This window comes from Tupaia chinensis, unplaced genomic scaffold (genome assembly GCF_000334495.1).
Source record: "Tupaia chinensis unplaced genomic scaffold, TupChi_1.0 Scaffold146289_1, whole genome shotgun sequence".
Classification (NCBI taxonomy): Eukaryota; Metazoa; Chordata; class Mammalia; order Scandentia; family Tupaiidae; genus Tupaia; species Tupaia belangeri.
Genome location: NW_006206145.1, coordinates 975,920 through 985,792, shown reverse-complemented (window position 1 = coordinate 985,792; position 9,873 = coordinate 975,920).

The following is a 9,873-nucleotide window of genomic DNA, read 5'->3' as shown; positions in this document are numbered from 1 at the left end:
CTAATGACTGTATAATTAAACCATAATGGGAAATATAGGTTTATGTATATTCATAGGGAATTCATGACAACAAAACAAAGTATAATTAACTGCAAACACAAAATGCATTTTAATTTATATGAAGGCTTTTTCCATACAACTTATTTTTTGTTAAAAAATAGAGCAAAGTAATAAATACTAAACTTCTTGATCAAATGGTCCACATAACAGAAATCTGTATTTTTTCGTTTATGCCACAGTTACTCAGACTACATAATACTTTAGTTACCATAATTAAGTTAATATAATTGTGTCCTAATATTATTATATTTGTTAGAATAATACAGCAGAGACAATTACTACACTGCCCTTTATAGTGCAACTAAATCTTCTTGTTTTTGAGTGAAAAAAAAAAAAAACAGCGTATATTTGTAGGTATAAATTTATTTTTGGTATAGTAGAGATTAGATTCTAATATTTAAATTATTTTTCATTTATCTGATAATTCAAGAACCAGTAATGTGAGAAATCAACCTCAATTTCCTTTGCACCATAAAGTATTAACCACTGTAACATGCACTTTTGAAATTTAAACCATATAATGAAATAAATTAAAATTATGTCAAGCAATTAGTTTTTTTATTTTACCTACTTATATGTAATTAGTTTATTGTTTAATGATAAGCAACCAAAGAAACACATCATTTTCATCTCCTTAAATGTATTTTTTAGAAACAAAAAAATACAAATCTTTCAAAATGTACCTTTCCTGCCAATTGAGATGTTAGGTGGTATTCTAGTGTGCAGATGTCCTAGAAATAGCAAGTAAAACTAGAAAGTGGATACTGTAACCAGTTTTCTGAACACTTACCTATACATATTTCCAAAATAGTTGTATTCATTCACTTGTTCATGGTCTCTTATATTTAGCACATATGTACTTGATAAGATATTTGAAGATGTTCCTAAGATTTAGTTAAAAGAAAATAAACTTCAACTTCTCATTAAAAGATGGTAAATGTCTCTGCTTCTCTCTACTTGTCTATATTACAGGAGTCTAAATAAAAACTGGGATATCTCTCTGAATCACTATGTCAGAGAAATAACTTTACAAGCAAGAAGCTGGATTTCCCAAGTTACTAGGATGCATAAGGATTAAGTCCCAAGCACAGGCATATTTCAGTAACTAGCATCAATTCCTATAGGCACAGCTCCCCCCAGGAGAGTCAGTAATGAATGGCTCAGCTAATTAAATTGTGTTGGTTGAGAAAGATGCTTGAAATAATGAACCCACAGACTTAATTGGCCCAGAACAAGATAGGGGAATATTTAGAAATATTAGGTGAAATTGATTGTTTTTAAAAAATTGCAGTAAGAGGCTGGAGATAGAGAAAAAGCAGAGAGAGAAAAAGAAAGATATAGAGAGAAATCATCTCCTATAAGGAATGGTTATGGTTCAATTCCTTTTGCTCCATTTCTTCCTCCTTTTGGGATTTTTGGGCATGCACATACATACATGGGTGTGTTTTTCAAGCTGCCAAGTTAGGGACTTGAAATGTGGTATCCAGCTACCATAACCTCCATGCTACAGGGAGGGTCAACTGATTTTTTTTTTAAAGGCAAATATTTTATTTAGAATATCAATGCATAACACCAATATAAAAGACCAGATGTTTTCAGTGATTAAAGAGAAGAGAGTATCAGAATTTGTAGTATGCATAACCTAAAACATTGAGCCTAGAGCTGAATTATATTGGTATATATGTAGCTTCTGCATTGTTTAAAAGAAATACACAACAGACTATGGATAGAAAAACAATTTCAGGAACCAGCAGATGGCATAATGGTTATGTCATTGGACTCCTATTTAATCAACTGCAGTTCAAGTCCTGGACCCAGCATCTAATACCTCACACCAGGTGCATATATGTGCATGTCCAAGATCCCGAGAAGAGAATGAAGAGAAGGGATTGTGGTGTGACCATCCCCCTGGGGGTGATTTCTAGCTTCCTATATCTCTGACAAGCAAATACACACTATAGCAAAAATATCTTTGAAAAAAAATTTCATAAAAGTTACAGCTATAAGTGGAGTTACTTTAATGTCAGAGGATGTGATAATATGGAAGTAAGTAGGTAGATAGCCAGATAGATAGATAGATGTGATGTGTACTAGTTATCAACTAGTTATAATATCTCAACCATTTCTAAAAAGACAAGTAGCTCTCTGATTAGTAGAAGTCTCTTAACATTTATTATAAGCAAAGGAAAGAACCAAAACAAAATGTTTGATAGATTTGGTATGCCTCAGTGTTTCCTATAATAATTAAAATATGATTTAATGTATTCAGAAATAGCATAGGGCTGAAAAATTTAATGAAGTCCTAAGAAAAAATGACTTAAGTATAAAACTGAATTTATTTTTGCAATTATTCTGCAGGAATTTTTTCTTCATTTTATTTAGGTCAACACAAAAGAAAGGTGGGCAGTTTGATGAGTTTTCGAGAATATCTATAGCTTTATAAGCACTATCACAACATAGAGGATTTATTATTCTAAAATATTGCCTTGTGTTGTTTTGCATCAATCTTACCTGTCTTCTCTCAGACCTGTCAACAAGTAATCCACTTGTTATCCTTATAGTTTTGCCTTTTATAGAATGTCATACAAATGGGGTAATAGCCGCTTGGGTTTGATTTTTCAACATTCACTTATACTTCTTTTTCTTCCTCTTTACCCTTTAAGCATGATCTACAATACAGAAAAGAAATTATAAAATAAACCACCTTATCCACAGTCATTTAATAAGCAACTGAGAGGTAAAAATGATAACTGGTGAGTAAATAGAATTTAATTTTAAAAAAAGAAGATATTGTACATATAAATGATTTGTACCATATACAGTCCTTGGAAAAATGACTAAAAATTAATTACAAATCAATCAATATTGAATTTAAATGTAAATATGTGAAGAACACATATACACACATAATAGGTGTTTGGGGGTGAGTCATTCATGGGATAATAAAAGAAACTAATGTGAAATTAAAGTTTTCAAGAGATTAAAAAAGGATCTCAAAGGCACACATTTGTAGAAGAGAATGAGTAGGATTTGTTTCAGAGAATCATGTCTAAATGAGTGGTTAAGTTTTGTTTTCATTTTGAATGGGATAAGACAAGAAAAATATTATAAAGATAATGTATTAATATTCTTGGTTTGGACAAAAGAGACACTTATTTTGATTCATCTAAGCAGAAATGGACTATATTGGAAACAGAATGACTCAGATTTAACAACAACAAAAAGAGTGAATGTGATTTGGACATTGCAATAACCATGGGGGACTTCACCCAGATGAGAGGCCTATATTTGTGACACTTTATTAGAAAGAGAGACTGCATGGCAGAAAATGAGGGCAAGTACAGCCAAGATAAGTGATTATCATCTCTTCATTCCCCTAACTAAAAATCTGAATATACTGCAGACTCCTTGGCAGTTATGCATGTTAAGTAACAAAATATTGAACAAAGGACCATGGCAAGAAATAAAGGACACCATTTCTAGGTGAGCCTTAAAATCTTCCACACATAATTCTATCTAGTTTTTTAGCTACCATTATATTATCCCATTTCCAGTCATCTCCTAGTGACTGCATCTATCATTCTATTATCTATTTTTATGAGTTTGACAATTTTAGAAACTTAATTTTAGTGGAATCATGTATTTACACTTTTGCAGCCAGCTTATTTTACTGAAAACAATGGTTTCAAGAATATCTATATTTCCCTATATTGCAGGATTTCTTCTTTTTCACAGTGGAATAATATTTTATTGTATGTATATATCATTTTTTAAAATCCATTTATCCAATAATGACTATTTTGATTGCTTTCACATTTTGGATACTTTATATTGTAATGACCATGGGTATGCTAATATTTCATCAAGATTGTATTTTCATTTTTTAAAAAAGTGAAAAGTGAGATTGCTAATTTTTAATGTGATTTTTTTTAAGTTTTTTTAAGTTTTTTTTGTTTTGTTTTGTTTTGTTTTGTTTTGCTGTAAGACACATGTGCTTGCCAGAGACATAGAGAAAAACAGAGAGAGAGAAAGTGAGAAACTGCCTTTTCAGGGGGGATGGCCTTGCCACAATCCCTTCTTCATTCTCCTCTTAGGATCTTGTGCATCTACACATGCACGCCTGGGTTGAGTTTTAAGTCACCATGTCCAGGACTAGAACCATGGTCAACCATGTGGAAATCCAGCACATTAACCACTATGCCACCTGCCGGCTCCATGATAGTTCTGTATTTGTGTTGAATCATTCATCATATTGTTTTATTTAAGGGCTGTGCCAATATGCATTTCCACCAAAAGTGTGCAAGGACTCTGATCTCTGATCTCTCCACTACCTTACCAATGCTTGGTTTCTTTAGTTTAAAGGACATTTTATAAAATTCAACACCCTTTCATGGTACTATTCTCAACAAACTAAAAGGAAATCACCTCGACTTAATAAAGGCCATGTATGAAAAACTCATATCTAACATCATTATAAATGAGGACAAACTAATATCATTTCCACTATCAAGACTAGCACATCAACTGTGCAACTTCTATTCAATAGAGTACAGACATCCTAGTGAGAGCAATTAAGAAAGAAAAAGAATCAAGAAATCCAAATCACAATGGGAAAAAAGGTAGAATTATCCCTGTTTGCAAATGACAGGATCTTATATATACAAAATCCTAAATCTTCTATGAAATTTTACTCAGAGTAATCATAAAAAAAATCAGCAAAGGTTTAGAAAACAAAATGAACATGCATTCATTTCTATACATTAGTAATGCAGTACATAAAAAGAAAATTCAGGAAGCAATTCTATTAGCAATAGCACCCAAAATAATAAAATACCTAAAAATGAACTTAACTAAGGAATAAGAGACTTGGATTCTGAAAACTGCAAAACATTGATGAGATTTGAGAGAAATTAGGAAGTTGCAAAAACAAATGCAATACATCTCATATTCATGACTTGGAAGAATCAATATTATTAAAATATATTTATCATTACTTAAAGTGGCCTACAGATTCAGTGCAATCCCTATCAACATCCCAGTTGCACTTCTTTCAGAAATAGAGAAAAACATTGTGCAATTCATTTTGACTCACAAAACTCAATAGCCAAAGTAATTGTGAAAGAGAAGAACAAGGCAGGTGGCCTAGTCCTTCTTGATTTCAATATGTTTTACAGAGCTATGGTCAATAAAACTATATTGTATTGGCATAAAGTCAGACATATGGGACAAAGGAAAAGTATAGAGGACTTATAAATAAATACATGTGTATTTTTTATCTGATATTAAAAAAGGTGTCAAGAATACACAATGTGAAAAGGAAAATCTCTTCAATAAGTATGATAGGAAAATGTACCCACATGCAAAAAAATAAAATTCGATCCTATCTTTCACTGTGCATAAAAATCAACCATCAATGCCTATTTCTCTGTCTTGCAAATGTTCAGTGGTGGTGGGGTACGCTCAGGAATTCAAACCTCACATTAGTGAGGATTAGTATAGTAAGCTATTCACAAGTGCTAAGACTTGGAACCAGCACAAATGGCTCTGTATGGAAAAGGATTGAGAAATTGTGACACATATACTCTATGGAATACTATTCAGCCATAAAAAACAACAAAACCCTGGCTTTTGACAAAAAGTGGAAGACTATGGAAGATTTAATGCTGAGTGAAGCAAGCCAGGTTATGAAGGAGAGACACTGTATGTCCCCACTTAATACATACCGACTGTCTGCACTCTGTAACTGAAACTGACTGACCTAAGGTTGTACAAACATAAGAGATGGGGGTTAGTGCCAGAAGGGGAGTGTGTGAAGAGGAACCTAAGGAAGGACATTTGGAGGAGGGATACGGATTGACGGGATGGGGAGGTGTGGTGTTATTGGTGGAAGATATTCTGATCAACTGGACTGGGGAGAAATGTTCACATATTGAAATGCTCACTTTGTAAACTAAATAATATGACTGAATGTATATAATAAATTAAAATAAAGAAAAGTGAATAAAAAAAAGAAAAAAAAAATAGACTTGTACATTTGTCTTCAGCTTCATGCATTGCTCCCAAGAAGTCAGTTAAGAAGATGTGGCAACTGGAAAAAAAATGTGGAAGAGAAAAAGAAAGTGTCACAAAGAACAAATGTTCTTATTTAACCTTTCAACTGAAATTTTCATCATGTTCTTTGAGAGGTGATAGATCTTTTAAGCTCTAAAACTGGAAAGAAAGAAGAAGAATATTGACTCAAAGACATTCTCTGGGTCACTCAGAACAAATATTTCAACTTCATACTGTTCAGTTTTCTCACTTATAACATTTTTATATCAGTATTGGTTGTCTCCTAGGATGGAAGAATTGAATAAGATAGGGGATGTGAAACAGAAACTGATAACTTTGTAATCTGCCATCAACATATGCTAAGAGATTTGGGATGATCATTATAATAGAGAAAGTTAAATGATCTAGTTAACAAAATAAATATTCTATGCCAACCTGGCTACTGGTCTTCAAAGTACTCTCAGAAAATTTCTAGTTCTTTCCATTCATGGCTTGTGTTGATCTCTAAGGCATAATTTTTTGGAACCCCAAAGTGAAGTATAAGAATCTCTAGAGATGGATTGTATGTTGTCTTGTCTTACGTTTTTCTACAAAATCCATTATGAAACACAATTTAAATGAGAACTCTCTGACCTCTTCTGTCCAAACTGCCTGTGGGAATTTTATCCATTTACAAAAAGAGAGCTATAGTTTATAGGTAAGTTCTCTGTGAATTAGGGATTGTAGCGATGAACAAATATGTTGCAGCTGTGCTAGGAGAGTGAGATTAAAGATTAAGGGAAATCCTTGATTTCTCCTAGTACTTTTAATGTATGTAGTCACCTCTTCTTTAAAAGAGTAGTCAACCATGAATTGACCACTGAGTGTACATCATTTCTAAAAAGAAAATTTTGACACTCCAGTGTCTTCTTCTGCAGGTTAAGTATTGCACATAATATATTAAACTTTATTTGTAGATTGACCTTTCTGCATTTCACCAGTTATTTACCATAATGCCATTGAAGGTTCTCAAAACCAAGTGGTGGTATTGCACAATCTCAATGTATCAATTTCAAGACCCCTGTGGACATTTTCTATGTCTGAAAATAACATGAAAAAAGGAACTAATCTTAAACAGAGAAGAAAGAACTGCAATACTTTTGTACAGAATTAATAAAATATATTTATAAAAAGTTAAAAAAATTGTAACGTTTTTGGCTTACTAATTCTTTATATTGGATATTAATTTTGTTGTTACATACATAACAGTGGAGATAAACTACAAAAATTTAGTATTATTTAATGAAATACTGGTTTATAGTTGTCAATTTCTGAATTCAGATCAAGAGTAAAAGAATATGATAAAATGAACTGCCCCAAAGCACATATGCATATATTTATTTTGAAGTTCATGTTAATTTAAAAAACAGTTCAAGTGCATTTGCATGGGTGAATACATACACTGCTAGTGAAATTTTTGATGAGTAAAGAAGAAAAGTGAAAATAATTGTTCAAATGGTTAACAATGCAGGTAATAAGTAGACTTCTTAGACTATTACGACTGCATACAATTTTGTCATTGCATCTTTATGACCTTGAGTTGCAAATAAATGCAAAATCTGGAGATATGTTAGCTTATAGTTGGCAATGTGTCATATTTTTCATAAAGAGAAAATACTGAGTTTTTTCAAGAAGAAAATCTTCAATAATTTCATAAAAATAGTTAGGCTTCTTTAATCATATCTTGGCTAGAAACAACAGCATGATGAAATCTAGTATCCAGTCACCCGAAACATATGTATATAATAATTATATTTTATATTTTAATTATATTTTATGCACAACTACAAAATCTGTGGTGGTTTTGGGAGATGGCCAGGCAATGAGAGGTCATGTAATGAAGAGTGCTTTAGAGAGCTACCACATCACTGGGAGCCCAAACATTGCATTCAGAAGTCCAACCTCTGCTAAAATAGTCACCAAAACACAGCAAACACAGCTATCACAAAAAACATTTTTAAAAGATTAAATAGTTAAGGGGTATCTAATCTCTAAAGCCTACTTTTTTAATACGCAAATAAAAATCTTACTACTACATGTTTCTTTGTTCTCTATTATATTCAAATGTGAGTTAATTAAGGTTTCTCTGATTATTTTAGATTATGATATTACTTACAAGTATTACTTAAAGATAATATGAATCAAAATCATGTTTTAAAGACCCCAGGAGATTGTGTTTATCCATCCGTCACCAGTGATAAATGAAATTCAATAACTAAGTAATTATTGAAAAATGTCAGCATAGCTTTCTTCATATATAAAAATTAGCTGGGTTTGTTAGAGACTACTGTTTTCCAAATAGAGAGGCAAAGTATTAATGGAACAAATAAATGTGGTATTATCTGTTGAAGATATTTTATATTTTTATCAACTGCACTAGGGAGAAAAGTTCACCTGTTGAAATGTTCATTTTGTAAGCTAAATAATGTGATTGAACGTATAAAAGAAAGTGAAATAAAAAAAATGTGAAAAAAATGATAATGGAACCAGCAGATAGTGTACTGGTTAAGGTGCTGGACTCTTACATGGTCGATTTGCAGTTCAAGTCCTGGACACGGCAACTTGAAAAATTACACTGGGCATGTGGGTGTGCATACCCAAAGACCCAAAAGAAGAATGGAAGAGAAAGGATTGTGGTACAGTCATCCCCCCCTAGGGTACAGTTTCCCACTTTCACTATGTCTTTCTGGCAAATATCCTACAGTTAAAAATAATAATAATAATAAATAAAATAAAATAAAAAACTCTAAAAAATAAAAATTGATCCTTCTGATTTCCTTAGAATGTCACATATTATCCGTGGACAATTTTGACTTCAGTAATGTCAAAACAGAAACATAAAGGTAAGTATGTGTCATCAATTGTGGGTTTTCTGCAACTTATTTAGAGACATAGAAGATAGCAGACAGACCGTGTAGAGAGAGATATAAGAGAGATAAAAATCAAAGAGTACAGAAGTTTGTATGAGTCTCCACATTTAGAACATTTGGGGAACTAATAATGGAAGAGAATGAATGACCTCAAAAATGCAGAATATCAACATTCACTGATCTATATCCCATAAAATTTTCATTAATATATTCTGAGCCCAAAGTAATGTTCTATGGACTTAGCAGTAGAGGGAATAAACACAGACACACTCACATGCAAGAACATAGCACTGTGATTGCTAAGACTTATCAAATTCCAGAGCCAAGAGATAGTGAAATGGTTACATTTTTGGACTCCTATGTGGTCCACCACAGTTAAAGTCCTGGACTTACTGGCCTAAAACTCACGCTGGCATTTGCATATGCATGCACAAAATCCTGGGAGGAGAATGGAGGAGAAGGGATTGTGGCATAATCATCCCCCTGGGGGTGATTTCTTGCTTTCTGTCTCTCTGTTTCTCTCTATTTCTTTAGAGAGTATGTGTGCCCTATGGCAAAAATATGTCTAAAACAAAAAAAGGAAAAAAAAAAGTAAGACTTACCAAATTCCACAAAAATAGACTAATTATTATTCTAATATATCAATCACTTTTTTTTTTTGAGAGGTTTTTGCTATAGGGCGCATGCACTCACCTGAAAGACAGAGAGAGACAGAGATACAGAAAGCGAGAATCACCACCTTGGGGGCATGGTCACACCACAATCCCTTCTCCTTAATTCTCCTCTCAGGATCTCGAGCACACATGCACACATGCCCAGCATGAATTTAAGCCACCGGGTCTGGGGCTAGACA